This window comes from Mirounga leonina, unplaced genomic scaffold (genome assembly GCF_011800145.1).
Source record: "Mirounga leonina isolate KUSES-001 unplaced genomic scaffold, KU_Mleo_1.0 Mir_180, whole genome shotgun sequence".
Classification (NCBI taxonomy): domain Eukaryota; kingdom Metazoa; phylum Chordata; class Mammalia; order Carnivora; family Phocidae; genus Mirounga; species Mirounga leonina.
In genome coordinates this window covers 30,170,621-30,191,575 of record NW_023270469.1, presented here as the reverse complement: position 1 = coordinate 30,191,575, position 20,955 = coordinate 30,170,621, and the positions used below count along the sequence as shown (strand labels likewise).

General features: G+C 39.6%; 1 protein-coding gene across 7 annotated transcripts in view; it reads left to right on the top strand.

The window, feature by feature from the left end:
- Positions 1–20,955, top strand: part of CHD9 (chromodomain helicase DNA binding protein 9) — a 215,238-nt gene that overhangs the window by 48,104 nt on the left and 146,179 nt on the right. The window contains exon 1 of one of the 7 annotated variants that reach the window (XM_035025211.1): positions 2,209–2,333. The exons of 5 other annotated variants lie outside the window; for them this stretch is intronic. The gene's annotated coding sequence lies outside the window, so the exon portion shown is untranslated. Of the gene's footprint in view, positions 1–2,208; positions 2,334–2,438; positions 2,581–20,955 lie in introns of those variants that run through there. One more of the 7 variants, XM_035025210.1, reaches the window with a different exon arrangement.

The window sequence follows — 20,955 nt, the reverse complement described above, 5'->3', positions numbered from 1 at the left end:
GAAGGAAGGAAGGAAGGAAGGAAGGAAGGAAGGAAGGAAGGAAGGAAACAAGAAAGAAAGAAGGGAAAGAAGGAAAGAAAAGAAAGAAAGAAAAGAAAAGAAAGAGAAAGAAAGAAAAAAGAAAGGGAAAGAAGGAAAGAAAAGAAAGAAAAGAAAGAAAGAAAGGGAAAAAAGGAAAGAAGGTTGTTAGGTAGAAAAATAGAGAAATGTCAGTCCAGTAGTGAGGAACAAGACATAGAAAAAGATGGATGTAAGTTTAAAATAATAACAGCTTTCTAGAGGCCATTTTTCATAAGGAAAAATAGGTCTACATACTTCTGAGGGCATTCATTGATCATAATAGAATACAATAACGCTGATAATGATAATGATGCTCTTTAATCACCAAGTGTAAGTAATGTTCAAAGATTCAAGAAAACATGAGTTTTCTTGGGGAGAAAATTTCTGTAAAAAGTAGCTAAAGTTTTAGACAAGATATGGAATGTCTTATTCTCTAACATCTCTAAATGAGATGTTACTGGCCTTAAATTCGGTTCAACAGGTTGAATTTGCAAACGAAAGCAGTATTCAAATAAGAGGTGGTGTAGGGAGCTCAGGGGTGAACTGTTTCTGTGCATTCTTATCCTAGTATGTGGTTGTTATCAAGTATCCTTGAGGGGAATCAAAGCTGTAATTGTAACTTCTCTCTCAGCAGGGTTCCCTCCCAGCCCCTTCAATATCTGAGCTAAATAGACTTGTGTTGATCCACGCTGGAGGGCCTGCACGGGGATTATAAAGAATGAAATTACCTGGTAAACTAGCACTCTGTATATCGCAGCCATTACCTTCTGGTCAGGCATAAACAAGCCCAGTGACATTGCTCTATGCTTCTTTGTGGAGTCTGAAACTCAAGAGTTTTCTGTCCACTGTAAGGTGAATGAATGCTAAATATCACCCACAGTGGATTTGAAACGGTGTTAAACAGTTTCCAACAAACATAAGGTAGACAGAGTGAAGTCCTGACATCCCATTATTTTGTCTATCTCTCATTCTCATATGGATTTTAAAGCTTTAATTAGGCATTAAAGCCAGCCCAGAGCCTGAAAGAGACCCATAGAATTTTAGAGCTGGAAGGCTTTTAGAAAATTTGTCCAGCCTCTTCATTTTACAGAAGGGAAAACCGAGGCCCTGGGACATGTTACGATTTAATGTAGGTCACACAGTTAATTAGTGACAGAGCGAGAGGGAAGCCAGGTGTCCCCACACCTTCGTTGGACAGTGGTTTTCTAGTAGGCCACCTGCTCCTAGACTAATGCCCCCCCCCCCCCCCCCGGTTTGTTCTTTCTTTCCCTTAATAGCTGTGCAAATCAGAACGTGGGCCTGAACGCCGGGAAGACTAGGTGTCGGCCCCAGCTCTCCACCACTTGAGGTGCGCACTCGCTCGCTCTCTACATCAGGACTTGGGGCTGGGTCTCTCTTTAGCCTGGCGCCTTCTCCATGGCAGGTGCTTCGCACCTGGGCTGAATCGCTGCATCATCGCGGCGCCACTGTCCTTGCTCCCGATTTTACAGCACCGGCGCGTGTCACGGCGGTGTCAGAGCGTAAGGAGGACGCGGGTCCGAATCCACGCCGTTTGAAAAGGGAGGTTCAGGACACCCTCTCAGTTCCCGGTTGGCCCCGGGCTGGCGGAGAGACGCCCAGAGCGTGAGTGACCTCGGCGCCGACCCCGCCACTGGTCAGCTCGCGGCCGGGGCGTGCCTGCCGGGCCTGACGTGGCGGCGCGGCCGCGGGGAGGGGAGAGGCCGTCGCGAGGGCGCGGCCTGACGTGGCGGCCGCGGCGGGGCGGCGAGGGGAGCCCGGGCCACTGCACTGCGCCGCGCTCCGGCCAGAGGGCGCCCGGCCCCAACACTTCCCCGCCCCGGGACCGCCCTGGGCTCCGGGAGTAACCGCACCGGCGATTGGGTCGGCGGTGCGGCGGGGCCATGTTGGAGCCGGGCGACGACCCCGCCTCCCGCCGCCCTCCGCGCCGGGTCGGGCCGGGCCGCGAGGGAAGCGGAGCAGGGAGAGGGATCCTCCCTCCCGGGTCGCCCGACGCGGCAGGAGCGGCGGCTGGAGCGGCCGCGGTCACAGCCGCCCCTCCGAGCCCCGGCCAATCAGCGGCGCGGGCACAAATATGCAAATGGCGCGCCGGTGCTGCCGGAGTGCCGCTCGCAGGGGCTGGTGGGGTCGCGCTGGGGGAGTGAACTGGGCCAATCAGGCGGGTGCGTGGCGGCGCGGGGGAGGCGGTGCCCCTTCACTCCTCCCTCCTCTCGCTCCCGGCCCCGCGCTGACAGGGGGGCCTGGCCGCGCCGCCGGTAAGTGCCGCCGCCGCCGCCGCCCGCCGTTGCCACCCGCCGCCCCAGGCGCGGGGAGGAAGCCCGGGGGCACCGCGGGGCAGCAGCCGCTGCTCAACTGGTGGGGAGAGGCGGGGGCGGGTTCTGTCAGCCGGGTGGTCGCCTGAGGCCGCCCCCGCCCGGACAGCCGCGCGTGTCAGTCTCGGTCGAGGCGGGGGGCGGCGGGGGCGCCTCAGTCATGGCGAAGCCTGAGAGCCAGCGAGCGGCGGTGAGTACGTGCCGCCGCCGCCGCCGCCGCCGCCGCTCGGCCGGGGGGGGTCGGGGCAGGCCGGGCCGCGCCGCCGCCGCCGGAGGTGAGGGGCCCGCGCCCGGGGACGGCGGGGCGCGCGGCGAGGCCGGGGAGGGGGCTCTGCCCGCACGTGCGGCCCAGCCCGCTCGCGGCCCGCCCCGCGCCTGTCATGGCTGCGGGCTGCTGCCCGCACCCCCCCTCCGGCCCGCAGACCCTGGGGTCGGGACCTGGCCGCCGCGCCTGTTGCGTCGGGCGGAGGTGAGGGCAGGGTGGGCAGGGCTCCGCTTCCCCGCCCCGCGCGAGGTCGGGGCCTCCCGAGCGTCGGGCTTCCCTCCATCCTGCAGCCTCTTCCCCCGCCCGCCTGCTTCCTCGCCTCCGTGACTCATGACAGGGCGTCCCGCGCGAGCGCTGGGTGTCCCCGAGCCCGGGACGCCCCTGGCGCTTTCCCGGGCCTTGCCTGCCGGGTTACGACCGCACTGCCTTCCCTGTGATCCTTCGCCCCGAGGGGCAGCCCCGAGGGCCTCTCCACGTCTGCAGCGGGGCCCGGACCCCGCGGCTGCTGCCGCTTTCTTGGGCTCTGGGTGTGGGACGTGATGGGTGGTTCCAGAGCTGTCTTCGCGGACATCCATCCCAAAGCCAAGCACGACCCGGAAAGCCTGGGTGTCTTACTGGCCTGTCGTCGCAGTCGCCAGCTCAGAGTGGTTTCTGTTTGTTCCTTTTTTGGTTCTGTTTTGCCTTTTTTTTTTTTTTTTTTTTAAGAAAAATAAAACTTTCAGAACAAAGTAGACCAAAAAATTTCTTAAATTGTGATATTAACAGTGTTAACACAGTTACTTTCCTGGGAGTCTGGGATTTGACATTACTGTGACTTTTCTCCATTATATGAACTACTCATAACTACCTAAGGATTGCCCCGTATTAAATAAAGTTTATTTCGTTAATAAAATCACTATCACAATTTAGTTTCTCAGTTTTGCATGCTACTTTTCGCCTTTCCTTTTCTCTGATTTCAAACTCCAGTTCTACCTAACCGACCAGGATCTTGAACAGAAAAAAGGGCTTACCTTGTGTAATGTTACTCTACCTAAACTGTGCATGATTGTACAGGTACTTTTTTTTAAAAAAAAAAAAAAAAACGGCTAGGTCTGCAAACACTTAAATGTACAGAAGGTACTTACCCGGTCGAGGGTGGGGATTCCACATTTTGGAGGGAGGGAGGGAGGGAGGGTGTGTGTGTGTGTGTGCGCGCGCGCACGCGTTTTAGCTTTGGGGGGAGGGGGTTTCAGTGCAAAAGGATGAACATAGTGTTTCTTCATTGCTGTTAGATTTACAGAACTTGAAATTAAGTGGGACTTTTTGCTAATAGCACAGAGCCTTCCGTATGGTAGATATTGGATAAATACTTGTTCTAAGCAAGTTAAACATGTATTCTGTATCTTCCAAGACTTTGTCTCTGCTTCCATTGCTTAGACACTTCACATTAAGTAGCTATAGTGTGCTACAACGTATTAGTAGTTTGGTGAGTTTCCTATAAACTACAGGTCATATAATATAAACATGAAATGCTCTGGGGGGAAAAAGTAGTTGCCTCCCAGATTTGATAGAGTTGTTTGTCATTCTGAACAGTTTCAGGAGAGTGGGTGTTGTAGAGTTAAAAAATAAAAACCTTGTGATTGATTAACTAGGGGAAGGTGATGTCCTAAGGACATAAGAAATAGCATTAGGGGAAAAAAAAATTGTGCTGGTGTAACTAGTAAAGCCTTCTTGACTTGGAAGGAGTTCTGATTGGAGAGAATCAGGACTTTGTCACTTTACTAGCTGTATAGCTATAGTCAGATTTCTTAACCTCTGTGAACCCAAGTTTTCTTGAATTTTACAATTCTCCAATTCTGAGGAGCCCATTAGATCTGTCCTTTGAAATATAAAAATTATGCCTGGGTTTAAGTATAAGAAAAGGCAGACGTTTTGGAACAAATAGAGGTATAGTTGGTCTTACCTTAAAAGAACATTTTTAAAAGAATAAGCTTAAGTGGGCAGGTATGAATAAAGAAAGCAGTGTTTAAAAAAAAAAAAAGCTCATGACAAATTTAATAAAATCCTAGAATTTTGAACTTGGAAGTATCTTTAGAGACTTTTAACTCCAAATCCCTTTTCTAATGTAACTGAATGCCTTCTATAAGACATTAAACTAGACCTTGGCAGTTTACCTATGGAAACCAGATAGAACTGAAGGAAGGGCTTAATGTATAAATTTAGGAGGTAGGAACTGAAGAAGCATTACAGACTGAGAGGTAAAATCTATTGAAGTTTCAATAATTAAAAATTTTGGTACATGTGACATTTTAGATATTCTGAAGGGTTATGTGTGTTAATCACTCATATAAATGTAGTGGGAGAAAAAGTCAACTAAATAGAGGACAAAAATGAAATCCTAGAGAGGTTAAAGTATAAAGGAAAAATGACTGAAATAATAGATCTACTGGGGAAATTCCATCATATATCAGTATAGTGAATACAGAACATTGGTAAGAATATGGAAACTTAAAGCATTTGGTTAGAGTGAAAATGAATTATGAAACTAATGTTGTCATAAGTGTTTGAAAAACTTTGAAAGCCAAAATTGGAATCAGAAGAGATTTATGGACACTGAGGAGACAGAATGATTTTGTTATAACCTTTTAAATGTTTTGTAGCTGTTGTGGTCTTAAGATGATTAACCTGTCTTAACCATACAGATTTCTTACATGACAGAAGATTTAGCTTTTTTACACTTACTTTGTGAATATACGTTGCCACATTCCAATTTTATAACTATCTTCTGACACCATGTTTCTTTTTACTTGTTTGGGCTTCGCTCCCATCCATTCTACCCCCGAATTTTACCAGTCTGTGAATACTCAGGTCAAATTCCACCTTGCAAATAAGATCATCTCTTGTCATTGTAGCCCTTAGGGATTTCTCCTTCCCATGAGACCATAGCATTATTATTTGTCTCACTTATTTGACATATCACGTACAACTTCCTGACCTTACCTCCACTGTATTGCTTTTAATTTTGTGGGAGCACCTTTTGCTCCTCCCTTTTAGAAACAGTTGGAAAGCTGATCAAGTGATAAGGGGAAACTCAGAGAAGGGGAAGCCACTTTGAGCTATAATTCATTCTCTGAACTCCAGGTCACTCACATCCATTCATTAAACAGATTAATTTATTAAGTGATTCCTTTATTAATCAGCTTATTATATAACATAAATTTATTAAGTGATTCCTACCTTTGTAGAATTTATAGTCTAATAGTGGAAACAGGTAATGGGCAAGTAAATAACAAATGTAAAATTACAACTTGTAATGAATTCAGTAAAGGAAGAGAACAGACTGCTGGGAAAAAAATGGGGAGGATTGTAGATTGTGTGGTCAGAAAGGTCTCTCTCAGGTGGTGATATTTAAGTCAAGACAAAGAATAAGCTAGATAGGGAAAGAGTTTCTTGGAAGAGAGAAGAATATGTATGAAGGCAAAAAAGAGCTTAATATGTTGGAAGAAATGAAAGAAGTTCAGGGTGGCAGGAGTATAATAATAAAGGAAAACCATGCAAGATGAGAGCTAGGCAGAGAGCAGATCATACAGGGCGTTGCAGGGCATTTTGAAGACCTGGGTTTTACTAAAGATGTTGCAATCAATCATTGAAGATTTTGAAGTAGAGGAGTGCTATGCTTTAGATTTTAAGAATGACACTTTGGTTAAGAATGGATTAGAGAAAGGCGAGGATGAAAGCAAAGACTACTGCTACAGTTGTTGAGGTAAGATGATGGTGGCTGGCCCTAGGGTAGCAGTATCATCTGATTTGATATAGAGAGACAGAGAGGAGATGGAAGTGGCAGGGGCATTGACAACTTCATGATGTATTGGATGTTAAAGGAAAGATGTCGAAGTGAGCTCCAGGTTCCTGACTTGAGGACCTAGGAAGATGATGGTGAGATTTACTGAGATGAACATAAGGAGAAGAAAAGGTTTGGCAAGAAATTAAGTTTTGAACACCATTCCCAGGCAAGAGCTTCAGAAGGTAGAAGGTGGGGGGACGGGGGGGGGGGGGTGGCTATCTTTATCTGAATGATAGATGCCTCCGTTGGAGTAGGTTTAACTATATATATGACACCATATTACAACATACTCATAATGTGTGTTTTGAGAAGAGCAAGCTTCATATTTGTGTTAGGAGAATTAGTAACTGAAACGATCTTTTAACAATACAGTTCAGTTTTTGAAAGTTTGTGAAAATTTTCTTAATACAGATTATATTAGATAAGGTTTGAGAAAAAATCTGAATGTAGCATTAGATGTGTTTTGATATTAGTTGGGTGATGGTACAGAATTCAAAAGTCTTATAATCTTGATGTTCTTAAGAAAGTGGCACTCTTGGGCGCCTGGGTAGCTCAGTTGGTTAAGCGTCTGCCTTCAGCTCAGGTCATGATCTTAGGGTCCTGGGATCGAGCCCCGCATTGGGCTCCCCGCTCTGCAGGGAGCCTGCTTCTCCCTCTGCCCCTCCCCTGCTTGTGCTTTCTCTCTCTCTCTCAAATAAATAAAATCTTTAAAAAAAAAAGAAAAGAAAAAGAAAGTGGCACTCTTTAAAGTTATTAGCTTGTAGGCAGCCTGATATTCATCATTTTTAATGAGGCTTCTGGTGTTTATGAGTAAAAATTGTAAGTGCAGGGCATTAGGAGCTATTATTTATCAAATAACTATAGATACTGATGTTTCTGTTATAATTTGTCATTATTAGCAAATAGTAAGATTTTTTTTACTGTACTTTTAAAACTTTTTTAACTGGTAATTTTAAATATTGTTATTGCTACAAAGGGACGCAGTTTGAAATCTGAAGTGAAAAAAAAAGAAAGATTATTTTTCTTGTTCAGTGGTCATTTCAGTTTAGTTTACCTAAGCTGCAGTATAAAGTGTTTTAAATTTTATTCTATTGGAAATAAATGGTTGTGCTTCTGAAAGATAACTGTTAATACATCTATTCTTTTATAAGAAGAAGGAAAAAATCGTTAGGATAATGGTTAGGTTTCATATATTTTGCATAAAGTGTTTTATCTTAAAATTTTGTGCTTTATTACACATTACTAAGTAAATTCAAAGTTACTCTTCTTCCATGGAATTAGCTGGAATTTAGTGTATTTTTTTCGGTTATGTTATCTTTTGCAGTGTTTATCTTTAAAACAACAATTAAATATTCATTAAAATTTTTTCTTCAATCAAGGAACTGGACAGCTTTCCCTAAAACAAATCTAGGAATTCAAGATTCTACATTTGGTACACTTATTTAGTCCGTTTTATAGATGAAGAAACTGAGCTACAGAGAAACTGAGTTGCCTGAGCTTTCTAGTATTAGGGAATATTTTATTTCAGAGGTTGCATAATTTAGTGAATTCACTGCATATCCAAATACAAGAATATACTTAGTTCTGATTTGGTGAACACATATTCAGATGAGTAGTAAACAGAGTTTACTTTTAAGTCTTTTCCGAAACCATCCTATATTTGCTTACCAATATTGTGTTGAATGACATGTACTCTAAATGGTGACTTATAAATATTTATTTATGATTCATCTTGGTTCAATTAGGTTTTTAATTTTTTTGATAAGTTATAAGTGACATTCAGAAAAGTATGTGTCATAAATTTATAGCTCTATAATTTATTACAAAGTAAACATCTCTGTAACCACTACCTAGGTCAAGGAATAGAATGTTATTGGCAACCCCCAAGCTCCTCTCACTCCCTTCCAATCATCACCCCCTTTCAGACTCCCAGAGGTAACCACCATGCTGACTTCTAAAACCATAGAGTAGTTTTGGCTGTTTTTCAACTTTATATAAGTGAAATCATATAGTATGTGTTCTTTTGCTTAATATTATGTCTAAGACTAATCTGTTTTTATTTTTAAAGATTTTATTTATTTATTTGAGAGAGAGAGAGATTGAGAGAACGAGTGGGAAAAGGGGCAGAGGGAGAAGCAGACTCCCTATGGAGCAAGGAGCCTGATGTAGGACTCGATCCCAGAACTCTGGGATCATTACCTGAGCTGAAGGTAGATGCTTAACCCACTGAGCCACTCAGGCGCCCAGTCTGTGTTTTTCCATGTAAAAGTAGTTCAGTCATTCTCATTGCTGTTGATTCTAATGTAGGATGAACATGTTTTCAGTTTGGAAGTGTTCCGAGTAATACTGATATGAGCATTTCTGTACATGACTTTTGGTGTGCACACATTTCTGTGGCATATATATTTCTAGAAGTAGAAAAATTGGTCATGGGTATGGGTATATTTAACTTTACCAATAATGCTGTATCATTTTCCAGATTTGTTGTTCCAATTTATACCTCTTTTAGCAGTGTATGAGAATGCCAGTTGCTTATATTCAGTTATGTGGTTTGATTAAAATACCACTATACAGTATTTGAAAAATCTTGTGTTCTTTTGAAAAAATCTCCAAAGATGAGGGACGCCTGGGTGGCTCAGTTGGTTAAGTGTCTGCCTTTGGCTCAGGTCATGATCCCAGAGTCCTGGGATTGAGCCCTGCATCGGGCTCCCTGCTCAATGGGGAGCCTGCTTCTCCTTCTCCCTTTGCCTGCCTCTCTGCCTACTTGGGCTTTCTCTGTCAAATAAATAAATAAAATCTTAAAAAAAAAAAAATCTCCAAAGATGAACGTTTGGTTATGGATAGCTATTTCTACCTAAATGAGACATAAATTAGTATCTCTGTTTTGCCTGTTGGATTACAGCATATTCAAACAAAGCATAGTTTTTTGTTTTCAAAGTTACAATCAAATAAGATACCATCCTTTCTCCATCCTTAAAAATGTTTGGTTTTGAAGTACAGTGACTAGTACAGCACTGTAGGGGATATGGTTTGGAAAGAACCAAAAAAAATTACATGTAACGTATTTAAAGAAATCTTGAAAAAGATAGGAAAAAACTTTTAGCCAAAGTGAATTTGGTAACTATTAGGTGAAATGTACATGATAGTTCGAAATAAGGCCCTGGGGAAGGAGGAGGGCAAGTATTATAAAGATATATATTATTCCTGAGATGAATAGTGTTATGTCAGAAATGGCCAAAGCTCACAGGGCTACTAATAGGAATATGCACCATTTGTATATAGGGACCCAAGCTGTTGCTTTCTTGGTATGCTTTTGGTCAGAGACTTCAAGGAAGGCAATGAAATGCTATATGGTCTCATTAAAGTTGTGGGAAATTGAGTTTTATATCTTTATTTTATTCTAGTAGTAAGAAAAAAAATGTTTTTAATAATTTATAGTATTCCAAGAAAAATGGAATTGAGTTTCTCAAGGATTTGAATGTGAAATCGCATCTTAGAAGATACGTTGAAGAAGATGTGTCAACATTTGACTGAATTCGAAATGCTAAGTAAATGGATTTGATAGAAATGAAGTCACTGCATAAAATCTTATGTCTATTAAACTACTTTAAATGAATCAGAAGGGCAAGGAAAGCTATAAGAAAGAAAATCTAAGTGTAGTGTCGTAGAAGCTGAGAGAATTTCCAGAAGGCAGAGGGGTTACTTGAACTGAATTCAGGAAACATTTAAACAGCTTTTGTTATAGGCCAATCAGGCTGGTAACTGGTACTGCAGATGAATAAGTCATGGACCTTGTTCTAGCATTCAGTGCCTAAATAGTATATGATAGATGGAGATGCATGGATGATTGGAGGCTTCATATAGAGGATGGCATTTTTGAGTTTAGCTTCTGTCACTTTTGTTACTGGTGGCAAGTGTCTCTTAGTGGTCAGACAGGGATTGAGAGAACATTTGGATTTGCCTAGGCGTTTACTAGTCACCCTTGAAAATATAGTTGCAGTAATTTTATGGGGGCAGAAAGTAAAGTACAAGAGGTTAACAGGCAAGCGGGAATTTGGAAAATGGAGGCAGTGATCACTTATTCTCAATATTTGTCACTGAATGGAAGGATAGACATAGATGATTTTGTGTGTACATTTTTGTTTAGGAGAGACCTACTGCCTAAAGTTAGAAGGGAAGCAGGTAATTGCAAGGGGATGATTAAAGATTCGAGACAGAGTTGGAATGTATGTGGGTGTAAGTTGCTAAAAGCTAGATAGAATGGTATTAAGAGGTGAAAGTGTATCTTTGGAAAAAAGTCATGCTTCCTCTTCTGAGAACAGCTAGAAGAAAAAGGACAGAAGCAAAGAGAGATACATGCTTCTAAAAAGATGACTGGTGAGTTTCAACTGGAAAACCTCAGAAGAGTAAGTAAGAGGCAGAATTCTCCTTGGGTGAGATTGGGGGAAGTTAGGATTGAAGGCTTGAGGAGATAGCCTAGAAGCAAAGGGAAATGAATTTAAACACTTTCTAAGTGAAAGCAAGGACCGCATTGAAGGTACAGATTGGTATTAACCTTGTATTAATACTGTGCCAGGCATATAACAAATATTATAAATAAGCAGAAATGTTAATTGAATTGGACTGAGGTCTGGAGGTCACATTACATTGGTGTTGTTAATAGAGTATGGTGGGCTGAGTGAATTGAAAATGGTCACAAGGATATTGAAGCATTAGAGATTATTAGCAAAGAATCGGAGGAGGTCTGGAGAAGCTTAATAGTCATGGGAGAGTTTGAATGACTTGGGAAATCAGAAGTGAGATGACAGGTATGAGAGGAAAAGCTGCATTTATTTATTTATTTTTTTAAGATTTTATTTATTTGAGAGAGAGAGAATGAGAGAGAGAGAGAGCATGAGGCGGGGAGGGTCAGAGGGAGAAGCAGACTCCTCGCTGAGCAAGGAGCCCGATGTGGGACTCGATCCCAGGACTCTAGGATCATGACCTGAGCCGAAGGCAGTCGCTTAACCAACTGAGCCACCCAGGCGCCCGAAAAGCTGCATTTATTAAATGCTTTCTTTATTTTAGAAACTTTGAATGTATTTCTAAACTGTGTATATTTCTAAACCGTTCAACAACCCTGTGAGTTAGGTGGTAATAATCAACCTGGGTCTCAATTTTTAGTGAATTTCAAACTTTGGAAAATTGTGCATTTAAATCAATTTCCTGTTTTTAACATTAATTGAAATTTGTTTGGTTTTATAATATATATTTATACTTAATTTGGTTAGGGGTATGATTGATGTTCAGGACTACTTCAAATAGACAACTTGACCTGACTCATTAGCAACTAGGAAACTTACAATCTATTTTCAGTATCAGCCCAAAATTAGTTATCCTCAATCATCTTTTACCAAGAGTAGAGCTGAGATTATGTTTTAAAGATTTCCCTTTCTGTGAGATGCAAAGCAAGACTAAATTAAGTGTGAATGCCAACAAAGTAAGTAATTGAATTTAGTAAATCGCTATCTGCAGAGGGAGATGTTAATATAAACATTAAATGAGTGCTATTTACATTACTGATTTTCAGGTCTTTTAAAGCAAGGAGTCCTTTTTTTTTAAGATTTTATTTTTAAGTAATCTCTACACCCAATCTGGGGCCCGGATTTATAACCCTGAGATCAAGACTTGCATGCTCTACTGAGTCAGCCAGGCACCCCTGAATCCTTTGTTTTTTTGAAAATACTACTCGAAAGCTCAATCTGTAAGATATATAGAAGCTGAATATTCAGGGAGAAACCTTTTATTGGTGAGGAATGGGGGAAGGTGAGGCCTAAAGCCCTCTCTTCCTTTCAGTGGCTAAAGATTACCCAGTGCTCCAAGGAGCACAGATTGAAAACTGTTTACACAGTGCACTGTGTGGGTTATTTTACAGTAGTTCTATGAGATCAATACTATTACAGTCTCCATTTTAAATGAAGAAACTGAGCTTCAAATGATTAAATGATTTGCCTAAGATTCCATAGCTAGGAAGTGATAAAGTCAGGATTCCAATCTTTTACTAGTCTTATTTTCAGAGCCCGTAGTTTTAACTACTGTGTTGTAATACAGGGCCCTTTGTAGAATCACTTCTCAATGAAAGTAGGATTTTGGGGAGGATAACTGGGAATTAAACTTTAAATTGGATCACTGAGGCATTTTTTTGTGGTAAAATATACATAAGACATACTATGTTAATTATTTTTTAAAGAATTTATTTATTTGAGAGAGAGTGAGCGCAAGAGAGAGCACAAGCAGGGGAGGAAGGGGCAGAAGGAGAAACAGGCTCCCCACTGAGCAAGGAGCCCAATGATGCGATGATGCAGGGCTTGATCCCAGGACTCTGGGATCATGACCTGAGCTGAAGGCAGACGCTTAACCGACTGAGCCACCCAGGTGCCCCTATTTTAACTATTTTTAAGTGGACAGTTCAGTGGGAGCTTCTTAAAGCATAAAAAATATGATATTGCTTAGAATGCTTTTGAATCTCAGCCTTTGGAGTACTATTAAGGATCAAGGAGTTTTGATTTGTTTTGTGTTACATTATTGTATTTTTTAGAATATTTTATTTTATTTATTTGATAGGGAGTGAGACAGAGAGCACAGATGGAGGGGGAGGGGCGGCGGAAGAGGGAGAAGCAGACTCCCCACTGAGCAGGGAGCCCAACGTGGGGCTCCATCCCAGGACCCTGGGATCATGACCTGAGCCAAAGGCAGATACTTAACTGACTGAGCCATCCGGGTGCCCCGACATTATTGAATTCTTGAAAGCATTTGAGTATTTACTATGTGCCAGGAATTGTACTAGTAGATACTAGGGATACAGAGATGAATAAGACCAATCTCTGCACTCATCTTTAGTAGAGAAGACAGATTTAGTAAGTTCGATCTACTGAAGTAGACATTATAGGTGTACTACCAGACCAAGAATGATAATATGGTGTGTAAGGTATGAGACACAAAACATGAGTGCCTACCAGTTTGAGGAGTGTGTGTGTGTGCATGTACATGTACATGCAGGCTACCTAGAGATAGTAGTACTTGAGTTTAATCTCAAAGCCATTACTTTATCAAATGGAGGAAGTGGGAGGTGGGGGGCAGTGTTGTAGGCTTAGAGAACCTCTTGTACATATTAATGGAGATGTGAGAGTGTTTGAATTTAGGCAACATTTCAACATGTTTGAGCATGGATTACCTATGGGAGAATAGAAGCAAAAAGGGTAGGGCGCCTGGGTGGCTCAGTTGGTTAAGCGACTGCCTTCGGCTCAGGTCATGATCCTGGAGTCCCAGGATCGAGTCCCGCATCGGGCTCCCTGCTCGGCGGGGAGTCTGCTTCTCCCTCTGACCCTCCTCCCTCTCATGCTCTCTGTCTCTCATTCTCTCTCTCGCAAATAAATAAATAAAATCTTAAAAAAAAAAAAAAAGAAGCAAAAAGGGTAGAGGGGCATTGATATTTAGGAAGGGAATAAAATGAGCAAGAATGTATGTTGAGAGGGCAAAGACAAATTTAGGCATATGATGATACCACTGATTCGTATAAACATTTTTTAAATGAGTTGGAAACATACAATTAGATATAACAGGCCTGGTCTTAGTTGGGTTCTAATTTTTGCTAGTACTCATGTTATATGTTAAGGTCATATTAGCCTTAAACATTTAAAAATGAGAATATTCCTACAACTTAATATAATGATTGTCCTTCATATAATTTTTTAAAGGAATTTTAGATATAGAATGTTATGATTGATGTCTTCAAGAGGAGGAAAAATCATGGTCTTTTTTTAATTAAAAGGTATTTTAAAAATTTAATTTCAGATAAGGACAGGAAATGATGACATTTTAGAGAGGGTGGTCAGGAATGGCCTCATTGAGAAAGTTACTTTTGAGAAAAGAACTGAATGAAATGAGGGAAGAGTGTACATAGCAAATACAAAGGCCTTGAGAAAGGAACATATCTGGCTTTTATTTTTTAATTAAAAATATTAAATTTATTTTTTAATGTGTTATATGTACAATTTAGTGACATTAATTCCACTCACAATATTGTGCAGCCATCACTACTATCTTCTCTTTTTTCCCTCTCCCCAGCCTCTGATAGTATGTAATCTTTTTATCTCTATAAATTTGCCTAATCTAGGTATTTCATATAAGTGGAATCATACAATATTTTCCCTTTCGTGTCTACTTATTATACTTGGCATAATGTTTTCAAGGTTCATTCACACTGTAGCATTTAGGTATCTAAAGATTTTGTTCGTCTGTTGATGGACACTTGGATTGTTTTTGAACTTTAGGCTATTGTGGATAATGCTACTATGAACATTTGCATATAAATATTTGAGTCCCTGTTTTTAATTCTTTTGGGTATAGAGTATATAGGAGTAGAACTGCTGGGTTATGTGGTAACTCTATGTTTAACTTTTTGTGGAACCACCGCACTTCTCCATAGTGGATGTGCCATTTTACATTACTAACAGCGATGTATGAGATTGCCAATTTTTCCATATTCTTTCAAATGCTTGTTATTTTTCATTTGAAAAATAATATTCTTAGTAGTTGTGAAATGATATCTCATTGTGATTTTGGTTTGCATTGTCCTAATGACTGATGTTGAGTATCTCTGTTTATTGGCCATTCCTGTATCTTCTTTGGATAAATGTATATTGAAGTCCTTTGTCCATTTTTATTTAAGTTGGGTTGTTTATCTTTATAGTAGTGAGTTTGTAGGAGTTCTTTATAAATTCTAGATATTAAACTTTTACCAGATACATGATTTGCATATATTTTGTCGCATTCTGCGGGTTACTTTTTACTCTGTTGATAGTATTCTTTGGTGCACAAGTTTTTAATTTTTTAAGATTTTTTTAAAATTTATTTATTTGAGAGCGAGAGAATGAGAGAGAGCATGAGAGGGAGGAGGGTCAGAGGGAGAAGCAGACTCCCTGCCGAGCAGGGAGCCCGATGCGGGACTCGATCCAGGGACTCCAGGATCATGACCTGAGCCGAAGGCAGTCACTTAACCAACTGAGCCACCCAGGTGCCCCAAGTTTTTAATTTTTATGAAGCCCAATTCATCTGTCTTTTTTTTTCTTTTGTTACCCGTTTTTTTTTTTGGTGTTACATTTAAGAAACCATTGCCAGTCCAAAATCATGAAGATTTGCCCCTATGTTTTCTTATAATAGTGTTATAGTTTTAGCTCTTAAATTTAGATCTTTGATTTATTTCCGTTGATTTTTTTTTTATGGTATAAAGTAAGAGTTCAGCTTTATTCTTTTGCAGGTGGCTATCTAGTTTTCCCAACATCAGTTGTAGAAGAGACTGTTTTTTCCTCATTGAATGTTCTTGGCACCCTTCTCAAAAATCAATTGACCATGTGAGGGTTTATTTCTGGGCTTTCTATTCCATTGGTCTGTATGTCTATCCTTATGCCAATAACACATTGTTTTGATTACTGTAGTTTTGTAGTAAGTTTTGAAAGTGGGAAGTGTGGGTCTTCTAACTTCGTTCTTTTTCAAGATTGTCTTGGTTATTCTGGGTCCCTTGGAATTCCATATGAATTTTAGGATGAGTTTTTCTATATACGCAAAAAATCATTGGGATTTTGATAGGAAATGCATTGAATGTGTAGACTGGTTTGGGCAGTATTGTTGTCTTAACAATATTAAGTCTTTCAATCCATGTACACAGGATGCCTTTCCATTGATTTAGATCTACTTTAATTCCTTTCAGCACTGCTTTGTCTTCAAAATGATATGCAGTCTTCAGTGTACACATCTTACCTGTCCTTCATTAAATTTATTCCTAAATTTTTATTTTTTTAATGCTATCGTAAATGGAATTGTTTTTAGTTTCCAGAACGTTGATTGCTGTCTTACAGAAATACAACTGATCTTTCTGCATAGCTTTGTATCCTAGAATTTTGCTGTATTTGTTTATTAGCTCTAGCAGTTTGTTTGCATGCGTGTGTGTATGTGTGTGTGTTATTTACAGTTTTCTACCTATAAGATCATGTTATCTGTGAAAAAGATAATTGTACTTCTTCCATTCTATTTTAGATGCCTTTTATTTTCCTCTCTTGCCTATTTTCTCTGGCTGGATCTTTCGTTCTGTATTGGATAGAAGTGGTGAAAGTGGGCTTCCTTGTCTTGTTCCTGATCTTGGGGCAAATTCTCTTTTTTAATTCTTTTATCATTGAGTTTGATATTAGCTCTAAGTTGTACATACATGGCCTTTATCATGTTGAGGAAATTCCTTTCTATTCTTATTTTGTTCAGTATTTTAATCATGAAAGGATGTTGGAAGGGTGTTAGATTTTGTCAAATACTTTTTTTGTATCAATTGATATGATGATGATGTGCTTTTACCTTTATTTTATTAATGCAGTGTATTACAAAGTGTCTTAATTACCTTTACATGCCTAGGATAATTCCTACTTGTTCCTATAATATACTGTATCTGTACTATATGTATATGTGTAATATGCTGCTGGATTTGGTCTGCTAGTATTTTGTTGACAATTTCTGCATCTGTATTCATAAGAGATATTAGTCTTTAGTGTCTTGTTCTGTTTTTTGGTTTTGGGTTTTTTCCCTTGTAATGTCTTTGGCTTCATTATCAGGGTAATGTTAGCTTCACAAAATGAGTTAGGGAGTACTTCTGACTTTGCACTTTTGTGGAAGAATTTGAGAGGAATTGGTGTCAATTCTTTAAATATTTGGTAGAATTCACCATTAAAACCATCTGGTCCTGGGCTTTTCTTTGTTGGGAAGTTTTTGATTACAGATTCAATCTTACTTGTTTTAGGTCTATTTAGATTTTCTACTTTTCTAATCAATTTGGGTAGCTTATGTGACGTACAATTTTTCCATTTCATCCAGGTTTACCCAATTTGTTGGTGTACGGTTGTTCATATTATTCTTATAATACTATTCTTCTATAAAAAGGGCTTAACTATTCTTACATAAAAAGGGCTTATATCGTCCTTATATAGACTTATAAAGTCTATGTTGTAAAGTAAAAGTCTATATTAATATTCTCTTTTGAATCTGTTTTTAGTAATTTGGATCTTCTCTCTTAGCCAGTCTTGTTAAAGATCTGTGAATTTTGTTGATCTTTTCAGAAAACTAATGTTAAATTTCATTGATTTTCCTTTATTGTCTTTCTCTTCTTTATTTCATTTATCTCCACTCTAATCTTCATTATTTCTTTCTCCTTCCTTGGACTTAGTTTGCTCATTTCCTTAAAGTGTACAGTTAGGTTATCAATTAGATTTTTTTAATGTAGTTGTTTACAAGTATGTTTCTCTTAGAGCATTGTTTTTGCATTATCTCATAAGTTTTGCTATGTTTTCAGTTTTATTCATCTGAGGGAATTTTGTAGTATCTCTTTTTATTTTTTAGATAGGATTTTTCACATTTCAATAAGCTGGAAATATTTTGCTTGTAGCTTTGAAAAGAGAAGCTGTAGGGGAGACCTAAGTCTTCAAGAATTTGAAGGTTGTCATAATTAGGTTTATTTTAAACAATCTCTAAATAGATGCCTAGGAAGGCAGGAGGAAAATTGAACTTCTAAAAAACTTTTTAACAGGTATTCAAATATGGTTTGAATACCTTAACAGGAGTTGTTCTAGAAGTTCATAGACCTTTTTTTCTTTCTTTTTTTTGACAAAGAAATGGTGAATTCGAATTTGCCAGCTTTTTATTTTGTGAAGTGAAGATATTCTTTAAAATGACAGATATCGCCTATCATTATCATTTTAGTCTTTAAAAAATGTTTCTGGGTACAACTTAAGTGTTTTGGTCACTGTCATTGAGAGAGTTGCTATTTGCTATCTTAAAATAACTTCAAATGTTAATAGCTGCCAGTGATTATAATTTTACCACAGTAAAAATGTTAGTCAAGTATTATACCAGAGAAGAAATTTTAAACAGTGAAATAGCTTCCTATTTCCTCTAGGATAAAGTCCAGAATTATTAACATGGCTAATTTAAAGCCTTGGATATCTGACCTCTGCCTGCCTCGACATCTCTGGCTAGTAGTATGCTCTGGCCACACTACACTATTGAGTAGTTCCTGAAATGCTATGTCCTCCCTCACCTCTGGGCATTTCTTGTAGTGTTCTCACTATGCTCTTACCAGTTTTAGGAATAATGCAAGGGAGTGCGGGGATTGTAAAAGACTTGTTTCCTATCCTAATAGGGATTACTGCTTCCTTTATTTAGTACTTTATAATTCCCCTTTGAGGCAGATCTTAGTTAATAGTTTGTGTTGCTATTTTTGTTTTTTGGGTTTTTGTCCAGATGAAAACAAGTAGTATGTGGTCTTCTCAAAGTCCTACAGCTAGGAGGTAGAAGAGCCAGAATTCAGGTCTATGTTTTGTTTTGTCTTGTTTTTATGTAAGTATCTTGTTCTTTCTAATTCCTATGTAGTCACTGACTGATTTAGCAAAAATTTATGATGTGCCTACTATGCTAGGATACAAAGATGACAGCAGTGTTCCTTTTTCCCAAGGGTATACAACCTAGTGGAGAGAAAAGAAAAATACATTATTATAATGGAGTATTATTTGATGCACAGGTTACAAGACAGACAGTTGAGTCAGAAGAGGCTTTCTATTGGAAGTGAACCTAAAGCTGAATTTTCCCCAAATATAAATTTGAAATAGCTATGGGTAACTCATAAACAAAGTGAAAATTAATGTAGCGCAAATTTAATACTGTACAGAAATGCTGAAGGGATGACTAATAGAAAACTGAATAATTTGGTAGGGCCCAATGCTGCTCGTATTAAATGAGATGAAACTCTTTATGTGTAGAGCTTACTGGGAAGCCTAATTCATTTAGTAGAAATATACTGAGGGATTTATTTGGAGAATATAGAGATGTCTTGGAGAAAAAGCAACTATTAGACATTCAGGAAGTCAGTTTACCACTGAAATAAGTTTATATGTATATATATATATAAATCCTGTTTGGGAACATATTCAGTGGTTTTATTTTTACTCTGAAGGCCCAGTTCAAATGTCACCCTATCTCTATGTCTTTACCCATCTTTTCCAGAAATAAATAATTGCAATCTAATATAACATTATGCTGTGTATGCATCTCTGCTAAGGCATACATCTCTACTTGTTTACGTGTTTTCTTCCTCTCTGGATTATGAACTTTGGGAAGGCAGGGATTCTGTTCTATTGATGTACAATCCTCATGTCATTGGCATCGATAAATGTAGAAATGAAGATCGAGAAGTAATTCTATTTTGATTCTAAATACTTGTCTCAACCTTAAAAGATATATATAAAATATAAGATATAAAAATATTTTATTTTACTGTACTGGATTGATAAGGTCCCTATAGCAGTGTTCCCGCTTACATTTCTGCCTTTACTTTCTACTTTTCTCCGTTTCCATGCCCACTGCAGTAGTCATCCCCTTCCCTAAATATGTACTTCCTCCCTTGCTGCCATTTCTCTATTCCTGAAGTCTTTGGCCTTCCCTTCCAATTCTTGTTTTTTTTTTATTAAAGTTTTTTTTTTTTTAATTTATTCATTTGAGACACAGAGATACAGAGAGAGAGAGAGCATGAGCAGGGAGAGAGGCAGAGGGAGAGGGAGAAGCAGGCTCCTTGCTGAGCCAGGAGCCCAATGTGGGGCTTGATCCCAGGACCCTGGGATCATGACCTGAGCCGAAGGCAGACGCTTAACGATCTGAGCCACCCAGGCGCCCCCTTCCCTTCCAATTCTTTTAGAAGACTCCCTCAAATGCAAACTGTTCCAAGAAGCTTTTCCTGAATAACTTGCCAAGTATGTTCTCTTCTCTTTATAGATTATCTTATAGGTGAGCTTGTACCTCTCTTAGGCCACAATTACCATTTTTTTTTCAATATATAATGTGCTTTTCTTGTGCATTACCCTGTCTCCTCAATTTAGATTCTGACCTTCCTGAGGGCAGAGACTTTTGTAGTTGCTTTGGATGCAAAGTTGTTTTGGATGTAATGGACAGTCCAAAAGTATTTGCTTAATGAAATAGCAAGTTAAAATTAGATTGATATGGGGCGCCTGAGTGGCTCAGTCGTTAAGCATCTGCCTTCGGCTCGGGTCATGATCCCGGGGTCCTGGGATCGAGCCCCGCATCGGGCTCCCTGCTCTGCGGGAGGCCTGCTTCTCCCTCTCCCTCTGCCTGATGCTTGTGTTCCCTCTTTCGCTGTGTCTCTCTCTGTCAAATAAATAAATAAAATCTTTAAAAAAAAAAAAAGATTGATGTGATATTTTCATAAAGTTACAAAATGGTACCTTTACAGAATGAATTACAACAATAGATCTTTAAGTGGAACTTACATGAACATTGTGTCAATTGTAGAATAAACTTCAAATCAGAAAACATGGCTTTATGAGATTTTATGGACATTTTTTCATAGTTTGCCTTTAGGCTCTATTTTTATTTTTATTTAAAGATTTTAT